Source organism: Mauremys reevesii, linkage group 27, assembly GCF_016161935.1.
Source record: "Mauremys reevesii isolate NIE-2019 linkage group 27, ASM1616193v1, whole genome shotgun sequence".
Lineage (NCBI taxonomy): Eukaryota > Metazoa > Chordata > Testudines > Geoemydidae > Mauremys > Mauremys reevesii.
The window spans coordinates 7,428,118-7,448,060 of record NC_052649.1 but is presented as its reverse complement, the minus strand read 5'-3'; the positions used below and the strand labels follow the sequence as shown (position 1 = coordinate 7,448,060).

The 19,943-nt window shown below is 51.8% G+C and overlaps 1 long non-coding RNA gene across 6 annotated transcripts; it reads right to left on the bottom strand.

Annotated features, from left to right (window-relative positions):
* Positions 1 to 1,898: 1,898 nt before the first annotated feature.
* Positions 1,899 to 19,028, bottom strand: LOC120392281. Of its 6 annotated transcripts, none has more exons than XR_005591647.1 (5): positions 18,924 to 19,028; positions 17,857 to 17,989; positions 16,782 to 16,985; positions 16,538 to 16,624; positions 1,899 to 4,966 (listed from the first exon to the last, which is right to left on the bottom strand). It is a non-coding gene; the product is annotated as an uncharacterized LOC120392281 (long non-coding RNA). The 6 variants fall into 6 exon arrangements; XR_005591644.1 differs by having other exon boundaries at positions 18,822 to 18,924; XR_005591645.1 differs by lacking the exon at positions 18,924 to 19,028 and adding an exon at positions 18,835 to 18,898.
* Between the last annotated feature and the right edge of the window lie 915 nt (positions 19,029 to 19,943).

Here is a 19,943-nt window from a genome sequence, read left to right as displayed (position 1 = left end):
GGCCTTAAGTTAAGCTCTAAGTCCACATTAGGCAGTTGGTAAGTCAAGCCACGTGTCTAGCCCTCCTAACGCCGCGTAATACAGGGCTCTTCAATCTCCCAGACAAAGGTCTAACAAGATTCAAGGGCTGGATGTTGAAGCTAGACACATTTAGACTGGAACTAAGCTGTACATTTTTGAGAGAGAGAAATTAACCACCGGATCAACTCACCAAGGGCTATGGTGGATTCTCCATCATTGGAAATTTTTACATCAAGATTGGATTTTCCTTCTAAAAGATCTGCTCTGTTTCAAAGAGGAATTACTCAGGCGAGTCCTGTGGCTTCTGTCACACTAGGTCAGGGGTTCTCAAGCTTCACTGCACTGCGACCCCCTTCTGACAACAAAAATGACTCTCTGTGACCCCAGAAGGGGGGGGGGGGGAATCAAAGCCGAGCTCACCTAAGCCCTGTCGCCCCAGGTGGCGGGGCCAAAGGCCCAGGGTTTCAGCCCAGGCAGGGAGCCTGTAACCTGAGCCTCATCTGCCCAAGGCTTCAGCTTCGGCCCCAGGCCCAAGCAAGTCTAAACCAGCCCTGGCGACACCATTAAAACGGGGTCGCGACTCACTTTGGGATCCTGACCCGTAGTTTGAGAACTGCTGTACTAGGTGATCAAAGTGGCCCCTTCTGATTTGATTCTTAAGACTCAAATGCACCTTCCATAGAAGATACTGCTGAACTCAATGTACCTAGTTACTCCAAAACCAGCCACTTATTTAGGTGTCGAATATTGACTCAGAACCCTAACTTTAGGACCCCGATAGAATCACAGCAATGTCAGGCTGAAAAGGACCTCAGGAGATCCTCTAGTTCCTTCCCCACACTGGGGCAAGCTTAAGTCTACCTGCCCTGCCCTGCCCAGCCCTGACAGATGTTTTTTTCTAACCTGTTCTTAACCATGTTTTAAACTGAAAACTGAGACTGGGTCAAAATGAGTTTTTGCTGGTGGTGCAAAAAGTAACATTACCGTTAACTGAAAAAACACACCTTGTTTTTTCCCACCACTGGTATATTTTCCATGATGTGAAGCTTGTACGGATCATAAAGGTTAATGTTCAATCCGTCTAGTCCTCTAGAGAGATGGTTGTTGGTTCATTTCCTTTGCCCAGCCTAGCTTCACATCAATATTACCCTATAGAAAAGGGTGTGTAAAATACCCTTAATTGGGACTTGATCTGGAGATCTTCTTTTCCTTCACCTATAGGTGATAAATACAGTAAAACAAGTTACCAGTGTATTTTAAACAGTGGTGTTTATCCTTATTCTAATGCATAACCCATGTGCCTCAATGCTGCTCAATTACTGTGTAAATTGATGCCTTTTTTATTACTGCTTATGTAAGAAGGTATTTTGTACTGTTACTGAATTTTTTTTATTAAAGATAAACAAATTTGTTAACGAGAAGGTCTTATTTTTTGGGAACTTTGTGGAAGTCGTTCACATAATGAGATGACAGCATTGCTCCTGGCTGGAATTCACCCTTATTTTTATTTTTTAAATGCAGGATTCCTATAAACGATCCGACCAGTTGTCTAGCTATTTGTCTCCTGTCTCTGATTTTGACCAGTGCCAGATATCACAGAGGAAGGTACAAAACAAAAACACCCCATGATGGACACTTATCCTACAATCTATACACAGAGGGAAATTATTCCTAACCTCCATGGTTGGCTTACCTGAAGCATGAGGGCTGATATCCATATAAAAATTCTCATAATTTAACTATGGCAGTTTTATCCTGGGATATTTTTAACCCTTAACGACATGACAACAGTTAAATCAGGAGGAGTTACTGCTGTTGGAAAATTAAATTGGCCTGTGATGTGGATGGGATCTAATGATAAAGAAGCAGAAAGATGCTTCTCAGTCCATCAACCTTTATTATTTTACAAGTGGAAATAACCGAAGCCATTTAAAATGACCAACCACATCGTATAAAATATTCAGTTACATACACACTTTGGTAAAAGATGATCTAACCAACATGGCCTAAAAAACTCAAAGGGCCATGAACAAAACTAGGCTTAAATATTTTTTTCTTTAAAATCGCCTTTTTGTAATTTGCATCCCATTGACTAACTAACATTTTAACCATGAATTAAGGTGCTTAACTAACTACGGGCATGTAGCGATATCTGGAACTGTACATGTGAAGCATTTTGCAAGCATCCTGTGCACTTGCAAAGTCTGGGCTGGATTCTGATCTCTGATGCACAAGGACCTCATCACTAGAGAATCCCTAGGATCTGCTGGCAGACACACAGCAGCAGTATGTGTAATTTTTTGGGACACTGAGTGATGCTTGACAGGCATGAGACACCAGGCTCTGGCCCAGTTTTGGGCTCTCAAAGGGCACACACTTGTCCCCTCTGCAAAGAGCCATTTCACTAATGGCGAACTCCTCATGTTGGACTAACATGATGCAAGGTCTTTTCACATACCAGGGACAACCACAGCTTCCAATTCGTCTTATAAAATACAGACTGCTCCTGAAATACAGAGTGGTCTCCATCCCTTGTTAGCAAGCCAATTTCAAGTCACTGAAATAACTGGGTGACATGGTCAGAGCAAAACTGTATTTTGGGAACAGTACCAATGGAGAGAGAAGTGAATGAAAGATCTGTAAACAAGCCACAAGAATGCAGTGACAAATGGCTGGATTCCCGATTGCAGAGCACATGTGGATTCCCTGTGAGAGCTCAGAGGCATGAGTTTGCCATCTGCTCCTGGGCAGGTATCAATCAGGATGAACACAAAGCAAACAAAAATATCCTTTTGCCATCAATAACAGCAGGTCAGGTGAGAGTCAGTCAGCATCCTGAGGTGTGTGGAATCGGGAACAAAACCTCAGGCGACACCAGAGACCCCTCTCTCGCTCTCTCACACACACCTAGGCTTCAGCACCTAGAGAATAAGGCTTATTTCAGCTTTCACCAAGCAACGCAAGTTACTAATGGTTCCTCTCTAGAGCTAAAGTTTTCAACCAGTTTGAAAGTTGGCCCACACTTCAGGTAGCAATAAGATATCTAAAGGGTGCAACACCGCCACACTGAGGTCACAAGTCTAGGGGTAGATCTCAGGCCAAATTTACCAACTAGTTAAGCAGGAGCAACTCTACTGCGTAGAAAGCAATAATATACTAATTACCGCACTCTGGATCAGACCTCCAAGTCTGCCTGACCATTGAGCTCCTGCCAGGCCGCAGTTTACAATCTGTGTCTCCTGTGGTGTGGGTAACCAACCTGTCCTGCTAGAGGTGGATCTGACCCAGGCGTCCCAATCTGAAAACCCTGGATCTTCGGGCAAGTTCAGATCTTCATTTAGAATGTTGCAGCCAAGGTCCATTAACAACCTTCTCAGATTACAGCCTTAGAAGAAAAGTTACCTAACAGCTCAGGGGATTCATGAGCATTTCAATTTTAAACCTTTTTTAATAAAAGTCAATTAAACAAACCAACCTCAAGATCACCAGAAAGAATTTGTTATGCATGATGCAGTCAAGGTAATCTTAGTAATTAAGATTAAGGGGCCCTGATGCCTGAATTTAGAAGAGGGGATTCCAGGTTTAACTACTAACATGTCACATGAGCATTTTACAGATGGGGTCTGGAGCCAGCTACATGACACTCAAGTTCAGGCATTTTCAGAGCCCAGCTCCCGATCACACATCTGTCAAAATACACATGGCAAAACAGCAACGTGGAAGCACAATTCAGTCTCTGGAAGCTACGTTAACCATAGGGCAGGGCAAAACCAAACCAATCAGTAATGAATCTGGACTAATACTGAACTCTTCTGCTAATGGACTTGATAGTTTGAAATGTAGAAAAAAAATCCCAAACATACAGGCACAGAAAGAGAAATAAAACACAGCCCCTGCCATAAAGAGCAGCTCGCCAGCTCCGTAGTGGGGTGAAGATAAATTCCCAGGACATTAGAAGGGACCAGGCGAAACCATGTAATTAGTCTGAAGGTTCAGCTGGTCCCCTCCAAAAGGCAAAACCAATCCGAACTCAGACAGGTACGTTCCCTTTCAAAGCACCGAGTTATCTCACTACTCAGTGAAGACTGAAAAGGAGCCTTGCTGTCACTGCGGCTGCTCCATAGCCAAGCAGTTCGCTGGCCCCTCCCGAACTCCCAGTCCCCTTCAGTCTCTGGTCACTACACCAGAGCCACATCAAATAGTGCAAGTCACAGGAAACCCTCTTTTCCTCCCTCTCTGGTGGGTGTTCGGTGCAAAGCACGTCCACCCCATCCTCCTGCAGCCAAGCATTGCACCTCTTGTCCCCATTAACAAGACCCCACTGCCCCACATATCCCGACTGGGGTGACGGGCATGAATGAATGAATGACTGCCCCACATACAAAGCAGGACAGCCGGCTACGTAGCCATTCAGCCACCTGGAGTCCGCATGACGACTGCTACTGCTCCTCTGAGTCACTTTGAGAGCTTAAGAGAAAGCTGTCACCATTTCAAGGGCTGGGATCCAAATTCAATCCAGATTGCTCCAGACATGAACAGACGACGCCCGTTTACTAAGGGCAGCTCCCTGATCCCCCCCAAACATACATTCTAAAACACAGCTCTCGCTGTTTTAAAGGGAGTTTTAAAAGCCCTAGACATTGAGTGACCCTTGGGGGAGGAGGGAGAAATGAAGGGTGAATTGGTTTCAAGCCTCACTAACTACAAAGGGTGCTGTTGTTCTGTGTGGCTCAGCACGAGGTCTGGCTTTGCTCCCCGGGCTGATTTTAGCCTTCTCTCACGTGCTCATTCTCCTTTTCAGGCCCAGGTGCTGCTTCCTGCCAGTTCACTTGCGGGGCTGGGGGATGTGCTGATTGATGCGACGTTGTGGGGCAAACGTCTCCAGGCAGGGCTGCGGTTTCTGGTGAGCCACCTGGGCAGCGGCTAGGGGGAAGTCTCCGTTGCCCTAGGAAGAATGAGTAGAGGCTAAATCGGACAGGCCTTGAAAACTAAACAAGGAAAAGCAGTGACACACGCAGCCCCTGGCGGGCTAAGAGCTCCCCTCCCATCCCCACCTCTTAGCACAGGCCTGGTTCAGTTTGTCGAATGGTGGGTGGGGAGTGTCAGATTTTGGGAATTGGGGAGGACGTTATGAAATGAATAGGCAGCAGGTTTCAAACAGACAAAAGGAGGTATTTTTCACACAACTCTTTGGATGTTGTGACGGCCAAGACTATAACAGCGTTCAAAAAAAGAACCAGATAAGTTCCTGGAGGACAGGTCCATCAATGGCTATTAGCTAGAATGGGCAGGGATGGTGTCCCGAGCCTCCGTTTGCCAGAAACTGGGAATGAGCAACAGAGGATGAATCACCTGATGATTCCCTGTCTGTTCATTCCCTCTGGGGCACCTGGCATTGGCCACTGTCGGAAGACAGGACTCTGGGCTAGGTGGACCTTTGGTCTGACCCAGTCTGGCCGCTCTTATGTTTGTTGGCCACTAGCAGACGGATGGTCCAGTGGTTTGGGCACTAGCTTAAGATGTGGGAGGCCCAGATTTAATTCCCTGCACAGACTTTCTATGGGACCTTGGGCAAGCCACCGAGCCTCTCTGTGCCTCAGTTCCCCCAGCTGTACAATGGGGAAATAACAGCCCTGCCTTGACTCCCAGGGGGGTTGTCAAGATAAATACGTGAGTGACTGCGAGACACTTAGAGATCTACTGGCTACAAACACTCTAGAAGAGGAATTTTTATCCTTACGACTCGTTTTTATTGTTATTAGCCACTTTACAGAGGTGTTTGTCTCCCATCAAATGTAGCTTTAAGAGATTTAATACAGCAATTTTGAGACCTGTGTGTACCAGGGACCCCCCTCTCCCCGTCCAATCTAGCCAGGACCATCATTCTTGCAACTGGCCCTTGCCTCCCTCCTGGGAAGTTAGCCCAGGTCAGGAACTCCTGAGCCAACATGTGCAGGGGACCAGAAGAAAGACAGGCTCTGCCATACACACAATTCTCTGTCTGGTTGTTCCTACAAGAGGTACAGGTCCGTGGAGGGAAACAGCTCCCCACAACACACACTGAAAAAGCTAAGGGCATGAACAGCAACACAATGCTACATTTAACGCTAGGCAACAAGATACTTTGTCAGACAGCCTCACCCTCATTATGGCTCCTGCTATAATGAGAGTTTGCTTGGAAGAGCTGAAAGAGAATAAGCTATTCGAGAGCAGGCATTTAATACAGTGCACTCAGTGCTGAGAAGATGGGTGACCATAAAATGAAATATGTAAAAGGGTGGGTGACAGGTGGATCACAGAAACCCCTGGGAGCTGCCACCTGATGTGCCAAGACTCCTCCTACCCCTGCTTTCCCTGCCAGCTCAGGACCCCAGCACCCTGTCTTGTTCAGCCAGACACGCCCCTCTGCTCCAGCACAGGCCCAGGGGCTGAATTACTTGCCCCGAAGCTGCAGGTTCAGGCTAGCTGAAAGCAGCTCCCGGAAGTAGTCTTGGCACATGTGGCAGCTCCCAAGAGGGGTTCGTGATCCAACCCGTCACAGGGGGAAACATGACAATTTTTTAAAGATGTCTTTCAAAACTGGTAGCTTATGGCTGGAGCCATTCTGTGTTAATTACGAGACGAGCTAAAAAGGTCAGAATAGCACAGACATAAGAAGATGCACACGAAAGGTTTGCTGTTCGGAGGTAGACGACGATTTGGCAATCATGGCCCACCACGTGAGCTGTTTCTGCTTTGAAAGCCCCTTACAGTGCATGTATGCTGCAGTTCTTTGGTGCAGCCAGATCGCTGACCCCAAATGAAGACAGCTGAAGAGGACACTGCTAAGCTGGGTTCAGTTTTTATACACTCCTGAAGAATTTTAGATGGGCTTCAATGTTTCCACCCAAAGTCAGGGTACGTAGCGGAGTAGTGTGGCCTACAGGACAGAGCACTGGACTGAGACTTAGGAGATGTGGTTTCTAGTTCCAGCTCTGCCACTGGCTTCCCATATGACCTTGGGAAAGTCATATTACACTGTATGCCTCAGTTTCCCCATCTGTAAAATGGGGATAATGCTACTTTACAAAGGAGGTAAGGAAGAGCTACGTATTATTAAATGTGGGAGCTTTCCCCTTGCTCATTAAGACGGAAAAGCTTGTTAAACTTACCTGATCTTGGCAACAGTGTATTAAAATCTCAAGTCACCAGACATACACAGAATTTTAAGTTACAGATAAAGCACTGCTGGAAGATATTTTTTACTTTAATCATCCAGCAAGATATTGTGTCAAGGGTCTATTTCTTCTGCAAACAGCTGAGAGACACAGAAGGGCAGCTAGCTGTCTCTCCCAACACTGATTTAGGCAGCTGCCATGCCAACAACTGGTACAAAATCTTAAAATCTTGCCTTAGCAAACAGAAGCCTTCAGTTCTCAACAGAGAGCGACTTTTGGAAGGATTTGGTATTGTTGCCATTGCAGTACAAATGCAAATCTGCAGATTGTGGGAACTGAAACTACCACTTCCCTTCTTGCTGCTTTGTTTTTAATTTAATTGTCTAAAACAAGGTATTGAACCGCTATTTATTTTCTTGCTAGTTGTGTTTTGTTCGTTAACAAAGTCCCAGTTCTGCAGTTTACAAAAGTGCCAGGTGCCATACGCAGGTTGGGCCTACCATTTCGGACAATGTGCGAGTTGGGGTAGATCTACATTTTTAAGAAGGAAGGAAAAACCCCAAGCCACCTCACGTGCAAAGCAGTCAGATGGGCATCAGTTTAGTAACCGAAGTCTTGGGTATTTCACTGTTAAAGAAACATGTTGCTGAGTTCTCTCTCCTAGTTGATTCTAGTTCCCTCCTGTTTCACCATTTGCCTGAGCCAAAGCTCACTGAAGTTAATGGGAGTCTTTCTGTATGAATCTCTGTCAGCGAGTGACTCACCCCTGCGGTGCCTCCTGCTGGTCGTCCATGGGAATTAGCTCTTCCAGTGTCCTGGAGCGCCCCCTGCAGGCTGCTGATCCGCCTTACCGCTGGCCCCCGCATCCCTCCCGGACCCGGTGCCCTGTTATCTGGGGTGCTGCCCCCTGGCAGTTACCCCTCAGTCTTAGGGTCTCCCCTCCCTGGGGAACCCCCACCCACTATCCCCACCTTGCCTCAGTATATGGCTACTGCCAGCCATTGTCTAGCCCCCGCGCCCTGGGCAGACTGCAGCATCAGCCACTCATCACTGGCAAGGGTGGGTTTGGACTTACTGCCTTTGCCTGGCCCTGAGCTGCCCTCTGCAACCCCCAGGACCTGTTGCCTTCTACTAGGCCGCAGCCTGGGGCTTTCCAGGCTGGAGCTCCCCAGCTCCTCAGCCTTTCCCCAGCCCTGCTCCACTCAGGTACCCTGGGACTAGCTCCCTGCAGCCAGGCCCTTCTCCCTCTACAAGCAGAGAGAGAGTCCTGAGCTCCTGGCTGCCCTGGCCTTCTTACAAGGCCCAGTTAGTCTGTTTGGGGCATGGCCCCAGCTGCAGCCACTTCCCCCAATCAGCCGGGGCTTTGCTCCCACCCTCTCCTGGGCTGTTCCAAGCCCCACGGGGCAGGAGCGGGTAACCCCCCCCCCCCACTACACTCTGACACACACAACAGTGCCGGAGTAAAACCCCAGGAGACCCCCAGACCCACAAGCTGCACCAATTTTTAAGTTTTACTGAATAAAACATTGTGGCCATCGATTACCTGTTCCTCAGCTGTTCTGCCTCCCTTGATACTGGAGCAGCAGGTTCCTCCATAACTGCACAGAAAGGCTTAAAGAATTTCAGAAGATCCTCTGCAAACTCTTCTGCAGAAATGCGATTTTGCACCTTTTCAGCCCAAGTATTCCCGCACCCCACACAGCGCAGGTGGGAGTGCGTGAGGAAGGGTAACGTTTCCATGAGTGCCTAAGACACCCAGGAGCGACGAGCCTAAGGCCCATTTTCAAAAGCAACTTTGGCACCTGCCTGGCGTATGGACAAAGCCTCATACGTTTTCAGACATGACTAGAGATTTCGGGTGCCTCCAGCTTTTGGTGCCCCATTGGAAAGCAGGTCAAGGAGAAAGACACCCACCTTCTGAAAGTCAGGCCCCTTTAAGGTCTCTCATGCCTGGCACCGAAAAACTACAACTACCCAAGTCACTTTTGAAAATCTTGGCCAAAGTCAAGGGAAATTATGCTTTTAAGTCACTTGGAATTCAGACATGCCCAAAATGATTAGCGCCCACAGCCCCTCCATACGTCAGCAGGAGGGATCTCAGACCCTCGACTCCTCACAGCAGATTTCCAGAGAGGAGGAGGAGGAGTTAGAGAGATCTGCAAACTGACATTAATCCCAGACAACCTTCAATTTAATTCACCGAAGCGTCACCCACCCCAGTTACAAGGCAGGGGAAACATTCTTCTTGCTGCTTCTACCTGGAGCAAGGTAACCTATGTACACGATGACTAGCCTGTACAGCCATCACTCACTCTTATTTAACGAGCACAGCTGGTCTATGTAACTTTGAGATTCCCCTCCCCCCCCAACCACTTTAACATCGTGTTAGTCCTGACTCTAGACTGCAGGGAACCTCCCTATATACGTTCGCAAACGGCCCAGCGCAGGAGGGCCCTGGGCCCAACGCAGGCAGACCCTGGCTGCTGCCATTACACACATTTAAACAGTATCTAAGTCCCACCAGCAGAGCCTGGCAAGTCAGAGTTGGTGGTTTTGTGGGAAGAGTTTGTGAAGGCTCCCAAGGACCCCACATGCAGCGTTCAGTCGGGCAGACACAATCTGTACAGCGGCGTCCAGGCTGCGAGGGAGAAGACAGAAGGAAAAAACCAGCCTCTCTCAGAATGACTAAACACAGCGAACAGCAAGAGCGGGCCAGGCAGCTTCTGCCTGGAGCCAGGCAGGGCTCCTTTGAAGAGGTTAAGACGACTCAGCGACAGCCCATTTTCTTCAGCGCAGCTGAACGTTCCCAGAGACGTCTCAGGTGTCAAGAAGAGACACTCAACGCCCCCAAACCTAACCACAGGCAGCAGGTTATCTGGTTGCACGGAGCCGTGCTGCACGAGGGCCTGAGTTCACAAGCTCGTTAGAAGGGGTTGCAAGAGGGCTGGCAAATAAAATATTTTATAATTTATCACCATGTCTTGGGTGCCGGCTGCTTCTGACGTGGCTTCAAGGTAACCCTACGAAGGAGAGCGCCTCATGGCTGCGATGCCGGAGCAAGCGGAGACAGACAGCAAGCTCCAGCATCAGACTGGAGGTTGTTTTAAAGCACACCGCAGATAGGGAGATCGATCTAGCTAGCTAGCTATAGCTATAGGCCTGTGAGCCACCACCACCGAGACCTGAAACAGCCTTCAAACCCCAGCTGCTCAGCCCAGCATCCTATTCAGGGCACTGCATGGCTGAACACTGCACCGTCCTGCCAAGGCGCACCCAGAAGACTGAGCAATGAGATGCATTTGCCCCTTTACATTTGGTCATAACCAGAGCCCCTTCCACCAGTCCCCATGTCAGAGCCATTGTTCTTCTGGCCAAAGAGGACCGGACACGATGCGCCCTTTGAAACTCACCCATACAGTGAGGCCTTCATTTGACCCACTTCCGCCGAGGAGCTGGGACTGTGCCTGAAGATGCTGATTCCTAGAGCAGGGAAGGAGCTGCGCTTTGCAATCCAGGCTCCTGCATCAACGTGTCGCAGGGAACGGCCCCAATGTCCCCTCTGCAGCTCCAGTGACCGGCATGGGGGATAGAAATGGTGCCATGAGGCTTTTGCTTCTTTCTTCCAGCGGGGCCATTGTCTGAGCTGCAGCACAGTCACGCACCAGCAACGCCATGTATTTCCCGCCAGTCATCCAAGAATTGTTTGGCAGGGATCAATACACATGGGTGTGGGCGCGGATACATAAACAGGATGTGATTAAGCAGGATGCCTCAGGTCTGTAACAATTCACCAGGCTTCCTGGCTAATCCCTTGGCTCTCACACCAATGTTTTGGAGGGCAGGGGGCGTACGCCTGCCAAGCAGAAGTGGTGATCCCCCGCTTGCAAAGTTAATTTATTTTCTATCACTAATAAAAAGGGATTCTTTCCCCGTAAAGCCCCGCAGACGTGTGTCTGGTATGTGGGTCACGGCCTAAGCCATCCACTGCACTAATTCTGCAGTGACCAGCAGCTGAAATGGAAACATTTCACTCTTCCTGTGAGGGGAAGCTATCTGAAGACAGAACACAGATGAAATGCACAGATTAGGGCAGTGGTTTTCAGCGTGTGCTCTGTCCGCAGACTGCGTCTAGAGTCCCGCGAAAGACAGACTGAAAACTGACTGGACAGAATTCAACTATAGACACTGTGCAGACAATAGATTTCCCAAGCTGTCCGCAACGAAGAGGCTGAAAACCACCAGAGCAGGGTTTATAGAACATTCCCATGTGACAACTTGCTCTTCACCATATCAGGCATTCAGGTCAGGCACAGACTGGAACCCAACCCACCCATGGTCTCTGTGGGAGGAAGGGGGGGAGGGTTTCAGTCCAGCCCCCCATTGGGATAGGGGTCCACACCAGAAAAGGCACTAAGAGCTGGCCCCTTTACTGGCAGGCTCCGCAGAGAGGCCGAAGACAAATGCTGAGATCTGAAGGCCAAAGTGGGCCATTTATGATGTGACCCTGGGGAGTGCAGGCCTCCCCTGGGCCATAGAGAGGCCAAATCCTGCTGCGTGCCCAGCACGCTCAATTCCTATGGACTCTGATAAGAGCTGAGGTCACCATTCGCCTTGCAGGATAAGGTCCTTAAAGGACCATGGAGACTAACTGCCCCAGGTTGAGGCATTTGCAGGGGAAGCACATGCTGCTGCTGGGCCTTGTTCTTATCTGTTCCACTGCCTGGATTTTGGTTCACTCTGAAATGAAAGCAGCATGAGCCCTGGCTCAGCGTCCTCTGCACTCTTACAATGCACAGCTGTCTTCGTGCTAAGTGAAATCATTATCCAGAGCCACGTAACCGGGACGATGCCACTAGCCAGCCAGGGACAGCCTGGCTACCTGCACAAGATCTGAATTCCACGGCAGTCACCAACTCAGACCGCGCGTTAGGAGAACATCACAATACCAGACAATGGTCTGAAGGTGGGAATTACGCTGCGCTGCTGTACGAAGCCATTAGAAACAAGGCAGAGAGTTGCCTTTTGCTCTCGCAACCACAGACTGTTTGCCGTTCTGAGCAGAGAGAGCGTCTTAATTAGGGGAGCCCATCGGGCTTGCTTCTCAAACTGTATAACAAATGAAAGCGACCAGATGGTCTTTTGTGCTCAGAGCATGAGCAAGGAAATGCAATGCCTGCTAGAACAGGCAAAGAGCTGCACAAAGAATAGTGACAAGCAGCTACTTCTAAACCTTGCCACAAACTCAGAACACGCTGTGCAGTAACTCGTGTAAGAGGCCCAGCAATGCTGGAAGCAAGTGCTACCACCAGGCTAGACAACTTCCCAACCTAGTTATAAAGAACATACATGTTGAACTGGTGTCTCAGGAGTACGACAAAAGGCTGCCTGCCACCAGTCTGGTTCCAGGAACAGCCCGCACACATCAAGCCGTGTCTAGCTGATGCTTTAAAACTCAGACGCTGATGCAGTTGCTCTGCTCTTTGCATGTGGAAAGCAGTCAGTGCACGGCTACCGACCTTGATTGGATCCTGACACCTGCAGAACGCACAGCAGCATGAACATTTCTACTGCATATTCTTCTCTCTGACCTGCTCCCTTCCCGCTGGGTTAGGGAATAAAGAGATGCACGGGTATTAACTCCTGGAAAGCTTCCTTGGGATCAGGCGACGGCCTGGGTAAAATAGCCAGCACATTGTGGGACAGGAACACTGACTGAGCTCTCTTTAAGGGATGCTGACACCTTGTGGGAAATGTTGGTAAATGGTCCCTATACAGACCGCTCTGCTTGCATTCAGCAGACAAGATTTTCAGAGCAGGCTCTGGGGTTTAGCCATGTCACCTTCCATGAACTGGAGTGTTCAGGTCCCTAGGTCATTTTAGAGACTTCAGAGACCTGTAAAGCAGTGGTGAGCACAGGGTAAGCTGGTTGCAGGCTCTGAGACATTTTGCAGCTGTTGACCGTCCACAGGCACGGCCCCCCCACAGCTCCCAGTAGCCACTGTTCGCCGTTCCCAGCCACTGGGAGCTGCGGGCCACAAGGACGTGCTGACCACCGCTTCCTGCAGCTCCCATTGGCTGGGAATGGGGAACCGCGGCCACTGGGAGCTGTGGGGGGGCTGTGCCTGAGGACATTGACTGTCCGCGAAATGTCTCGCGGCCGCAAATCAGCTCCCCCTGATGGGCCGCAGGCTGCCCACCGCTGCTGGGACGTCTGCAGCTGCAGTTCTTGTCCAATATGCAGAAAATCTAAGTTAGTTTTGGATGCTCTACTTCAATGGAGCCTAACACTGGCAAGGGTTTAACGTCAGTTGCAGGCACTATTTCCAATGCTTCCAGTACAGCTCCCTCTCGCCGAAGGATTCCCACGATCCAGCCTCACAACTGGGGATGCACTGTACCATACTCCTCCTCATCTTCACATGGACTCTGCCATTCATGAAACCAGAAGGGCTGGTTCTGCACTGCTCAGTATTAATGCACTATGCTTTAAGGGGAAATGAGAGCCTTTGTCACAAACGGACACCTCCCCTCTCCATGGCGGCTCGCTCTGCCGATCTCTCATTGCATTGAAGAGGTGCATAGCTGTGGCTTTTCGCAGCGGTTAAAAGGAACAAAAACAACTGCTGTCGTTTGTCTCTCCTCCACCTATACTGACGGGTACCTGGAAGACGCTCTGCCCACACTTCACACCCCACCCCCTGCCAAAAAAATATCTATGTGTGAAGTCTGTTATCTAGAAACATTCCCCCACCCACCCCAACCCCAAGTGTTTTACTATTTTGTTCATTGACTTCCCCTTCCACCCCAGCTGCAGGCAACCTAGAATAACAACGTACATGCAGTGGGGTGAGGAGTTCAGTATAAATCGCGGAAGCTGCAAGGGAAGCTGAACAACTTCCACCCCCAGGGACCTGCCGTCCCCTCTCCTCTTGCTTTCTAGTGTGTGCTCCAGCAATGGGAAATCGGAGGTGAGGCATGCTGGGAAGGCAGAGCAGGGAAAGGACTTAGGACACCATGTCCTGCAGCTTGTCTCTAACAACACGCTGACCATTGTGGTCTAATCAGGGGTGGCCAACCTGAGCCTGAGAAGGAGCTAGAACTTACCAATGGACATTGCCAAAGAGCCACCGTCACACGTCAGCAGCCCCCCCATCAGCTTCCCCCCACCCACTGATCAGCGCCTCCCCCTCCCTGCCGATCAGCTGTTTTGTGGCATGCAGGAGACTCTGGGGGGAGGGCGTGGAGCGAGGGCACAGCAGGCTTGGGGGGGGGGGGGGAGCAGGAAGGGGTGGAGTGGCAGAGCCAGGGGTTGAGCAGTGAGGACCCCCTGGCACACTGGAAAGTTGGCGCCCACAGCTCCGGCCCCGGAGTCGGTGCCTGTACAAGGAGCCGCATATTCACTTCTGAAGAGCCGCGTGCGACTCCAGAGCCACAGGTTGGCCACCCCTGGGCTCTACTTGTTCCCTTGTGCTGCCCGTTTCTCTGTCTTACGCTCCGAGCGTGAGCTCTTTTGTTCTGTCTTTGTACAGCGCCTGGCACAACGGGAACCACAACGCTAACAAGTTCCCCGCGTGACATAAGCTAGGGCTTGACACAGGGCTTAGACAGAACCAAGTGAGGGGAAGAGAGATGGTTTCTACTCCCCGTGTGATGCAATCCACCCTAATGATAATGAACCTGTGGGAGGTCTGAGCACCAGGGAGGAGGCGGAAAGATCTCGTCTTGGTGCCCAAGCAGAGCAGACAGGTTCAGAGATGCCCAATATCTTACCACAATCTTTTTCACCAGACCTGCTGGAGAATGAACATCTGCTCGAGCGTGAGAGCCAGGGAAGAAGCCAAACAGCGAAGGCAAAGCAGGACTAGTCTTCGGTCCCAAAATAACCATCACCCAACCCCTCTGCTCAGAGCAGCACAAGGGGCAGAGGGTTTTCCGCCCCAAAGCAACAGAACTGGGGTCTTGTTGGGCATGCGAACAGGAATGGACAAGACACAATGTCTCCACCTGGACGATAAATGTGATCGACTCCCGTAGAAGGGCAGAACTCTTGCGCTAGAAGCTCTCTGTTCACGCCAGGGCTCAGTCTCCAGTCAAGACATCGTTTTTCAAAAGGAAACAGAAGTTTGGCTGCCAACTGGGGGGGAGGGGGGGGCACATCACACTGGGTAAAACCGGGGTATTCACAATCCACACATAACTGCTAGGCCACGCAGAGAGCGCGTCACTGGGACACACTGACAAGCTCAATAGCTTGTTTATCAGGTCTGTGGTGCAAACCCAGTAAGAAAATCCTGTCGTCCTGCGCAGTATTAGTCATCTTAAAATTTCGCCACTAGCGTTCCCCTATATCGCAGTGTGGGCCCACTCCGAATACAGGGATGTTTGCACTGGAGGAGGGGGTTTCTAGTTAAGAATTAAGTGTTATTCCTCCTCTCCTCCTCTTTCTTCTCCATGCAGGTTTCCCTACTAGCTAAATAAAAATGGCACAGCTGTTCTCCCGCAAGCACTGCAGACGCTCTCTCATACCAAGTGGGGTCTGAGGCTCATCTCCAAAAGCAAACAGACACAACACCTAACTTCGAGCTGGGAGGAGCTGCCTGCTAAAGCGTCAATTGTGCAAACGGTTTTCACACTTCCAGCTGGCAAGCGACTTGGTGTGGCCCCATCACCACCCATGTGGTCATGGCGAGATCAAAACAAAGTTAACCCCCTGATCAAAACAAAGTTAACCCCCACGGGGGAAGTTACACCTGAAATCCAAATAATCCCGGCACATAGAAAACAATGACGTGCGCGTCTCCTTCCCCACCCCCACCCAACTGCGCAGCCCACAGGGGTCTTCACACACCATCTGGGGGTGCAGCCTGCAGGGACCATGCACTGTTCCAGCTGAGCAAGGCAGTAGGAGACGCTGATCCCGCTGGAACCTGCAATCTCCAGGGCCCGCACCTCCCTCCTGCTATCAAAGGAGGCAGCGTTTGCTCCATTTTATACGCAGGACATAGCGCCCTTGCCAGCACGGCCCTTGGCTTTGCCCACCTGGAATCAGAACAGCAAATTCTTCAGGAGAGGGGTAGCTCAGTGGTTTCAGCATTGGCCTGCTAAACCCAGGGCTGTGAGTTCAATCCCTGAGGGGGCCACTTAGGGAACTGGGGTTTAAAAAAAAAAACTGTCTAGGGATTGGCCCTGCTTTGAGCAGGGGGCAGGACTAGATACCTCCTGAGGTCCCACCTTGGGAGAAAGGCTGGTCTCAGGGTTGAGGCTCTGGACTGGGACTCAGGAGATTTGGGTTTAATTGGCAGCTCTGTCACAGGCTCCCTGGGCAAGCCGCTTAATGCCTCAGGGCTGCCCTTCCTCACCTGTAAAGCGACGATATTAGTTATTTCTCCCACCCTTTGTCTGTCCGGATTGTGAACTCTTTGGGGAAGAGACCAGTGACGTGTTTCCTAGCAAAGAAACAAGAAAAAGAATTTAAACTCCCACAACAGGCAGAAACAGAAGCAACAGGATGCAAAAGAAACACACGCTTGGCTATTAATGATGAAGATGAAGACCAGACAGGTGATTAAAGGACGGCTGTAGGCACATGGACATGGGGCTTACCACTGAGAACCCTTTGCAGTTCCGTGGTTACCAGAACTCCAGGCTGAACACTGCCAGACAGGCTGAAATCCTGGTACCAGCTCAGCGGGGTCCTTCTGTAGCCTCCCGCCCTGTGCGCCTCAGGTGATTCGTGGATATCGGTGTAATCAGAGGAGTCAGCACTCCCAGCATGGCAGGGACAGCAAAGGTTGGTCTTTTTCCCAACTGAAAGAAGTTAGAATCAAAGAAAACGCCGATTAGCTTCACAGTCCTGCTTCTGCTGGGGGAGGGGTTCCGATAGACCTGCCCAGTGCTCTCCTTGTAAGTCTGCAAATTCCACATACTTTTGGCTTCACCCCCCTAAAGCTGCATTTCCCTTCCCAGCCAAGGAAGCTGCCAGCAGCCCAGTGCTCAGGAACGACTCAGCACTAAGTCAGCACGTGCATGCAGCTGACTGAGGAGCAGATTTCAGCACATTCGGAGGGTTAATGGAGACAGATTCAATAGGCTCTAGTGAAGCTTTGAAAAGCACCTCAATGGAGGACGGTTTGGGGAGCTGAACCCCAGCACTGGGGACCCCTCACCCAGTGGAGTTACTGACGGCCAGCGTAACACCGACAGAGCCTGGTCGTCAGCAGGCGGGACTGAACCTGGGGCCTCTGGAGCTTAGTGCATGAGCAAAAAACCAACGGGCTGTGAGCTAAGGCTGGAGCAGACTCAGATTCTCTCTCTCTAAGTGGCCTCGGTGCCACTAGCTGGTCCAGAACCCCACCCCCAGGAGGTGTGTGGGTTACACAAACACCACACATGTCACAGGAGAGCAGCCACACAGCGACAGGGCAGGCTGTTCTTGGTGTTCCAGCGATGCCTACGAGGCCCATACGATAGCAGAGCCCCCCGGGCCGGGTGCCGTAGATACCTAGGAAGAGATGGCGCCTGCCTCAGAGACTTTACAGCCCCAACAGATGAGATGGGACCGGGGAATGTCCCCATTTTACAGATGAGAAGCTGAGGCACAAAGGGGGTCAGACTAGATGGCCCTGGGGGTCTCTTTTAACCCTACAGTTCTAGGAGTCTCTGACTTGCCCACATTCACCTGGCGAGTCTGTGGCAGTGCTGGAAACTGATCTGAGGCCGAGTCACGTGCCTGAACCCCAGGAGCATTCGTTAGCGCTCTGGACTCTTCAGACTCTGGGGATCACCCCGCTTAGCGCCCCGATTATTCTTACCTACCAAGGGGAGGGGGCACAGTTGGTGAATTAACACCCTCATAACAAAGACAACTGCCCCCCCCCAAGTCTGCCACAAAACAGACCCTGGAAGCCGCATGCACAAACCTCTGCGCCAGGGAATGACCTGGGCCTGCCAGGGGCTGAGTAGGGGCCGAGCAATGGCCCAAGAGAGAGGCAGGAGAGCCCTGGCCAAGGGGTGGCTGGGGCAGTGCTCGGGGGTGGGGCACAATGAAGTGGGGAAAGAGTGGGGTTTTTAAAAATAAAGTTATCAGCTTAATGGGGGGAGCACAGGTGCAAACTCCCCCCCATTTGACAGCCAGGTGTGGAAGAGCAGCCTGCCCCCCAAAATACCCCCCCCCACACAGCTCCAGCTCCCAGCCCCCAGGGCCACCTGCTAACCAGCCACCCGGAAGCCACTGGACTCCCCCCAGAACCAGCCGCTGGGGAACCACCCCAGCCCCTCAAGCCAGCCCCCAGGGAACCACCGCTACCCCCCCGAGCTACTGCACCCCCCAGAGCCCACCCCTATAGATCCACCACTGCTCCCCATGCTGCAAACCAGCCCCCAGAGATTCACTGCTGCCCTCTACCCCCCAGAGCTACTGCACCCCCTAGAGCCCACCCCTATAGATCCACCACTGCCCCCCACGCCATAAACCAGCCCCCAGAGAATCACTGCTGCACCCCCCAGAGCCCAACCCCCATAGATCCACCACTGCCCCCACGCTGCAAACCAGCCCCCAGGCAGCCACCACTGCACCCCGAGCTACTGCACCCCCATAGATCCACCACTGCCCCCCAAGCCCCAGACCAGCCCCCAGGGAGTCACCGCTGCCCCCCACTCGCTGGAGCGTGGCCGGCTTTTGTCTCCCTCTCCTCCCCGCGAGGAACCGGGACCGGGACCAGCCCCACGTGGGCTCAGCGGGGACACCTGGTCAGAAACACAGCTGGGGGGCGGGGCCACCACAAAACCACGTGACCGGCGGCGGCGCGCCCACTCCGGAGAAGGGGGACGCTCCCCCGGGGGGGGGGGTGTTGGAACAGCCCGGGCGGGGCGTCTGGCGCAGGAGGTTTTAAAGGGGGGCGGGGTCGAGCGTGGCGCATCATTAGCTGGAGCTGGGGAGGGGGGGGGGCTCTGCTGGGGGCTTATGGGCTGGAGCAAGGGGGGGGGCCGTGTCCGGTCGGGTCCGGTCCGTGGGGCTCCGGGCAGCAGCTGGTGCTGCAGAGGGGGCCCAGCCCCCGGGGGTGCTGGCCGAGGCTGGAGCAGGGAGGCTGGGCTGGGGGCTGGCAGGGCCCCCTGGCCCAGCAAGTCACGGGGGGGGGTGCCCCTGGGGGCTCTGGGACCATGGGCAGCTCGCCCAGCGCTGGGACTGGCAGCCGCTTCCTGGCAGGGCCTGGCTGTGGCACCTGCGTGATCTCACTGCAGCGTGGCCCGGTGGCAGGGTCTGATGCCCGGGAACCCACCCACCCACCCCGGTAGTTTAGCGGCTTGCAGGGCATGGTGCGGTGGCTAAGGACTCCGGCCTGCCGTGGGCAGCGCCGGGCTAGAGGGTACTTGGGGCTCTGCTGAGAGCATAATTTCCTTAACACTAACAAAGGCTTCACCCCCGTGGAAGGGAAAATGCTGCACCCTTGGAGGGCTGATGTGAGAAACCATTGTGAGGTGCTTCACATCCAGTCAGCTATGCTGAACGGCACCGTCTGTACACAACACATCTGTACACAAACTGCCCCGTTTGCCTTGCACGTGAGGCTGGATTTTGCCGTCTCTAGCCAGCCGGGGGGGGCCTGAATATTATTTATTAGTGATACATGGAGTGTTGCACTCACACACGAAGATGCTGCATAACATAACAAACAGCAACACTGCCAAAGGAGCAAGTAATGTGTTTGCGGCAGACAAATGGTATAGCTAGGAGGAATAGGGGTAGATGTAAGAAAATGTATCACC